We start from the raw sequence: 7,435 nt of genomic DNA, 5'->3' as shown, positions 1-7,435 counted from the left end.
CAATAGACCATCTATAGCCCACCAATAGACCATCTATAGCCCACCAATAGACCATCTATAGCCCACCAATAGACCATCTATAGCCCACCAATAGACCATCTATAGCCCACCAATAGTCCATCTAAAAAATAGATAAGTAAACAATAAAAAAATATAAATAATTACAGGGCAGCAGTAAAATAACATTGGCGAGGCTTTATATAGGGGGTACCGGTACAGAGTCAAAGTGGAGACTATATACAGGGTGTTACGGTACAGAGTCAATGTGGAGGCTATATACAGGGTGTTACAGTACAGAGTCAATGTGGAGGCTATATACAGGGGTACTGGTACAGAGTCAATGTGGAGGCTATATACAGGGGGTACCAGTACAGAGTCAATGTGGAGGCTATATACAGGGGGTACCGGTACAGAGTCAATGTGGAGGCTATATACAGGGTGTTACGGTACAGAGTCAATGTGGAGGCTATATACAGGGTGTTACGGTACAGAGTCAATGTGGAGGCTATATCCAGGGTGTTACAGTACAGAGTCAATGTGGAGGCTATATACAGGGGCTACCAGTACAGAGTCAATGTGGAGGCTATATCCAGGGTGTTACGGTACAGAGTCAATGTGGAGGATATATACAGGGGTACTGGTACAGAGTCAATGTGGAGACTATATACAGGGGTTACTGGTACAGAGTCAATGTGGAGGCTATATACAGGGGGTACCGGTACAGAGTCAATGTGGAGGCTATATACAGGGGGTACCGGTACAGAGTCAATGTGGATGCTATATACAGGGTGTTACGGTACAGAGTCAATGTGGAGGCTATATACAGGGTGTTACGGTACAGAGTCAATGTGGAGGCTATATACAGGGTGTAACGGTACAGAGTCAAGACCCCCATAAGCCCCACGGGACTCGGCAGAAGTCGAGCATCAGCATTTGTGGGTTCGATTACAGGCTCAAAATGGCCAGAAACAAATAACTTTCTTCTGAAACTCGTCAGTCTATTCGAGTTTCAGAAGAAAGTGCTTAGTTTCTGGCCATTTTGAGCCTGTAATCAAAACCACAGATGATGATGCTCCAGATACTCAACTAGTCTAAAGAATACAATTTTTATTCATTCTTTAATTAGCAAAACAGTTTTCAGCTCTGCTAACAATTGCAAAAGGGTTTTCTAATGATGAATTAGCCTTTTAAAATGATAAACTTGGATTAGCTAACACAATGTGCCATTGGAACACAGGAGTGATGGCCTCTGTACGCCTACATAGATATTCATTTATTTTAATTTTAAATCAGCTGTTTCCAGCTACAGTAGTCATTTACAACATTAATGTCTAAACTGTATTTCTGATCAATTTGATGTTATTTTAAATGGACAATTTTTTTCGCTTTTCTTTCAAAAACAAGGACATTTCTAAGTGACCCCAAACTTTTGAATGGTAGTGTATATATATTTCCTGAGCGTTCTTATACAGTATCTCCTGGCTATAGGACAGACACTTCAAAACCTTTTTTTACTGTATTTCTATGGGCTACAGTAGTAAAGGCCAAATTCAATATTTCATCAGGGGTCCTACAATTCAATATCAAATAGCTAAATGATCCATGGTATGGCCTTCTTAAAACAATACCATATGTCAGCTTAGATTTTCAAGAATTAAAGCACCATTTAATGGTAATGTGGCAGCCATATTGGATTTGGAGTCAAATCTAGGGGGGCCCCCTAACTAAGGTTGAGACATTTGAACATTTAAACGCATTTGGGATCATTAATGTTTAGAAAACATGTCTAACCGAAAACTGTTTTATTTTATTTTTTACTAAATTAAACCGTTAACAGGTCCCGATCATCATCATAAAGGCAAAAATACAAATTAAACATGCAGGGTGGCAGGGTAGCCTGGTGGTTAGAGCGTTGGGGCGGCAGGGTAGCCTGGTGGTTAGAGCGTTGGGGTGGCAGGGTAGCCTGGTGGTTAGAGCGTTGGGGCGGCAGGGTAGCCTAGTGGTTAGAGCGTTGGGGCGGCAGGGTAGCCTAGTGGTTAGAGTGTAGAGGCGGCAGGGTAGCCTAGTGGTTAGAGCGTTGGGGCGGTAGGGTAGCCTGGTGGTTAGAGCGTTGGGGCGGCAGGGTAGCCTGGTGGTTAGAGCGTTGGGGCGGCAGGGTAGCCTGGTGGCTAGAGCGTTGGGGCGGCAGGGTAGCCTGGTGGTTAGAGCGTTGGGGTGGCAGGGTAGCCTAGTGGTTAGAGCGTTGGGGCGGCAGGTAGCCTAGTGGTTAGAGCGTTGGGGTGGCAGGGTAGCCTAGTGGTTAGAGCGTTGGGGTGGCAGGGTAGCCTAGTGGTTAGAGCGTTGGGGTGGCAGGGTAGCCTAGTGGTTAGAGCGTTGGGGTGGCAGGGTAGCCTAGTGGTTAGAGCATTGGGGCGGCAGGTAGCCTGGTGGTTAGAGCGTTGGGGTGGCAGGGTAGCCTAGTGGTTAGAGCGTTGGGGTGGCAGGGTAGCCTAGTGGTTAGAGCGTTGGGGTGGCAGGGTAGCCTAGTGGTTAGAGCGTTGGGGTGGCAAGGGTAGCCTAGTGGTTAGAGCATTGGGGCGGCAGGTAGCCTGGTGGTTAGAGCGTTGGGGTGGCAGGGTAGCCTAGTGGTTAGAGCGTTGGGGCGGCAGGTAGCCTAGTGGTTAGAGCGTTGGGGTGGCAGGGTAGCCTAGTGGTTAGAGCGTTGGGGTGGCAGGGTAGCCTAGTGGTTAGAGCGTTGGGGCGGCAGGTAGCCTGGTGGTTAGAGCGTTGGGGTGGCAGGGTAGCCTAGTGGTTAGAGCGTTGGGGTGGCAGGGTAACCTAGTGGTTAGAGCGTTGGGGCGGCAGGTAGCCTGGTGGTTAGAGCGTTGGGGTGGCAGGGTAGCCTGGTGGTTAGAGCGTTGGGGTGGCAGGGTAGCCTAGTGGTTAGAGCGTTGGGGCGGCAGGTAGCCTAGTGGTTAGAGCGTTGGGGCGGCAGGTAGCCTAGTGGTTAGAGCGTTGGGGCGGCAGGTAGCCTAGTGGTTAGAGCGTTGGGGTGGCAGGGTAGCCTGGTGGTTAGAGCTTTGGGGTGGCAGGGTAGCCTAGTGGTTAGAGCGTTGGATTAGTAACCGAAAGTTTGCAAGATCGAATCCCCGAGCTGACAACGTAAACATCTGTCGTTCTGCCCCTGAACAAGGTAACCCACTGTTCCAAGGCCGTCATTGTAAATAAGAATTAGTTCTTAACTGACTTGCCCGGAAAAATAGAAAAAAAAGAGTGAGAAAAACCACAGAGCTGATTACATGATTGCAGTTGTTATGCGGATAGACGTCGGCTTCAATAACCTGATGGCATATCTAGAACCAGACTACAAGACTGTGATGGCCCAGATGGAGAAATTGTACAATGATTGCTCTGCAAGTACAAAGCGCGTTAACAACAGATTGTTATGAACACGCTGTCATACATCACTGCAACGACCTTGATACCTTGATGAGAAGTACTGACCACTGAGAACATGGAGGAAAGGAACACAACAGAGAACCTAAATCGGCATTAATACCATTGTTGCTGAGTGGGTCGGGGACAGCAGTAAGGTGAGCGCCATCTAGCTGGTAGGTGGTCGAGACAACGGTACATTGAAATGAATTGCCCCCTAGTGGTCATAGGCGATCGTATCTGAATTTTGAATTCACGTTATCCTATGATTTTATTACAAATGATTAAATGAGAGAGAAAAAAGTCTGGTTAAACCTTAAGGACATTTTTACATTTGTCACATCCCCTAAAATAATCGCAAGAGCTGTATATATACAATCCAGAGAGGAACCTTTGCCTGGAAAAACATACCGTTTTCAGTGTCTGAGCCCACTTGCCTTAGAGTCGATTACAATAGCCACAACATCAAAAAACGTGTAACTGGATGCATTTTTGTCTGGCAGCACTGAATGAGGACAAATTTGACATGGAAAGCTGGCATGCTGATGGAGAATGTCTCTGCATGGCTTAATGGGTCACTGTTAATTCCTGACCTTTGACTAAGAATGTTCTGAGCCTTAAGGCACATTATTACACCACTACATCACATATACAACACATTATTACACCACTACATCACCTACAATACAACACCACTACATCACCTACAATACAACACATTATTACACCACTACATCACATACAATACATCACATTATTACACCACTACATCACCTACAATACAACACATTATTACACCACTACATCACCTACAATACAACACATTATTCCACCACTACATCAGCTACAATACAACACATTATTACACCACTGCATCACCTACAATACAACACCACTACATCACCTACAGTACATCACATTATTACACCACTACATCACATACAATACAACACATTATTCCACCACTACATCACCTACAATACAACACATTATTACACCACTACATCACCTACAATACAACACCACTACATCACCTATAGTACATCACATTATTACACCACTACATCACCACTACATCACCTACAGTACATCACATTATTACACCACTACATCACATACAATACAACACATTATTCCACCACTACATCACCTACAATACAACACATTATTCCACCACTACATCACCTACAATACAACACATTATTACACCACTACATCACCTACAATACAACACATTATTACACCACTACATCACCTACAGTACATCACATTATTACACCACTACATCACATACAATACAACAAATTATTACACCACTACATCACATACAATACATCACATTATTACACCACTACATCACATACAATACAACACATTATTACACCACTACATCACCTACAATACAACACCACTACATCACCTACAATACAACACATTATTACACCACTACATCACATTATTACACCACTACATCACCTAGAATACAACACATTATTACACCACTACATATCTACAATACAACACATTATTACACCAATACATCACCTACAATACAACACATTATTACACCACCACATCACCTAGAATACAACACATTATTACACCACTACATATCTACAATACAACACATTATTACACCAATACATCACCTACAATACAACACATTATTACACCACTACATCACCTAGAATACAGATGTCAAAGAAAAGCTCTCTCTCTCTCACACACACACACACAGCAAGGATGGACTGACAAAGTGCAGTGCTGAAAGAAACTCAGAGCCTGCAATGTCATCATAATCTCTAGGCCGTGCCGAATTCAACGAGATGCCCCGCTTGACCGTAGCTCACTCGGTCTAAGCGCAGCGACCATGCCACACAACGTCATTTGCTTTTGGGTGACAGCGGCGGAACCGTTAGGTTTAGAAGGACAATTCAACCACAGGAATGTTCCTAAGGTCCTCCCGATCTGTGCAAGCCTAAACTTGACCGTGTGGCATTAACCCTTAACAGTTAAAACAGTTTTTTTTCACCAAACAGTTTTCAATGACTTCTCTACCCATAGGAATACATTGCCTGCACCCCTAAATTCAACCTGAAGCCTATGTGGGTTATGAATGTCTTATGAACCGGTCTTCGATGACAATCCATCAGGCCACTATGAGGTCTACCTGTGTCGATTCTAAGCTTCCTGGAGCAACTGGAAGTGGTTAAAATCACCCTAAAAGTGTTTTTCCATACCCAACCTGATGTTTGATAGAAATAGTGAATTCAACCCTGTGTAAATCAGTCAGTTCTTAACGCAAAGACTTATAACACAGGATTCTGTAAAAGCATACCCCAATGAGGATATTTTTACTTTTCGCTTCCTGTGCCAACCGGAAGTGCCATAATTGGTGTCATAGGGGCTGTTTCGAAGGGTTAAAAAAGTCAGATCTTTCCAAAACTTCATATGTGCGATTAGGCAACCCTCATGAACTGTAAATAAGTCATGTCTCGAATAAGATTTCCAAGAAAAACTCACACACACACACACAGCTTGGACGGAGGGACACAGTGTGGTGCGTAGAGACAAACAGAGCCTGCAATAGTTACCTTTGTTGAAACTATTAAAGAACCATCAGACCTAGAGTTCTGAAACTTAGGAAACCTGTTCTAGAGCTCAGGTCAATAGTGCGTGGTGAGTTATGTGGCTCTAGAAGGTTCTCGGACCGAGAAACAGCCTCATACATTTGCAATAACTTCAATTCATTTTGACATCACGAAAATGACGACATTGAGAAATGTCCCAGAGTCGCAAGACTAGGTGCATTGAAACCGCCTCGGTCCATAGAGACGGACCCTAACGTTTCTGTCTGAAAGCTCATTCAAGGACCCCGTAGCAACGCCCGGAAAATTTGGATTTTCAACACCAATTAAGGTCGCTACTCGGGCTCCGAATTACCTAGCCAAAACTTGGTATTCGGGGGTGCCTCAGCTAGGCCTACACATAATGTCAGAACTGGACCCGCAGCTAGAAAGTAACTACGTGTTTTATGTTTTTATTATGGTTTGAACCGAAGGTGCTGTGAATTGTGGGCAAGCTCTGAAATATGTGATAGTTGGCTTCTAAACGAGTTGGAAAAAGTGGGTGTGGTGTCAGTTTGTATCAGTTTGGTGTCAGAATGATATCTAATTGACTGATGCACGGTGACTTGCTGGCTGACTTTTGTCCATTTGCAATTTGTTTAAACAGTGAGGTACCATCACCAAAGTGACATTCTGAAATCAACCCCAACGAGCGATGGAGAGGAACCAAAATCACTGCCCGGCCATCCCGAGTTCATCGGCCCAGTCAATTTCGCATTCCTGCAGTATTTTTGAGCATGTCAAATTCATGATGGTAAATGCCCATTGAAACATATTGCAAATGCACAGTGCATTTGCAATATGATTCAACAGTGAGAAAACATCACCAAATGGACATGATGAAATCAACACAACGAGCGATGGAGAGGAACCACTATCACTGCCCGGCCATCCTGAGTTCATCTGGCCAGTCAATTTTGCATTTCTGCAGAATTTTTGAGCATGTCAAATTCGTGATGGTAAATGCAAAGTGAAACATATTACAAATGCACAGCCGTGGACCTGGTGATTGGAACGGGTTACCAGGAGCACATTTTTTAAACATTTTTTTTTAATGCCATTACGGGGTAGCAAGGGGTCCATGGTTGGGTGCCCATCCAGCCCCTTGTCATTTTGGACGTTTTCTTAAAAATCGTAAAAAAACAGTCCCACTTCTCCCTCATCATACATGACAAATAGACCATCTAGGTTGATTCATGGCTTATTAACATAGTGCTATAGGTCATTTTGGCAGTAAAAATGCCATTTGGACATGGTTCACTGACTTTTGGGTTTGTAAACCGACTTCCATTGATCGTACACGGCAAATGGACATAACATCCTGATTTGGCACTTTCAAATCTTCCATATTGCATTTGGACATTTCTTATGGCATTTGGCAAAAAAAAGTGACT

This window comes from Oncorhynchus tshawytscha, linkage group LG06 (assembly GCF_018296145.1).
Source record: "Oncorhynchus tshawytscha isolate Ot180627B linkage group LG06, Otsh_v2.0, whole genome shotgun sequence".
NCBI lineage: Eukaryota > Metazoa > Chordata > Actinopteri > Salmoniformes > Salmonidae > Oncorhynchus > Oncorhynchus tshawytscha.
This window is presented reverse-complemented; position numbering follows the sequence as displayed.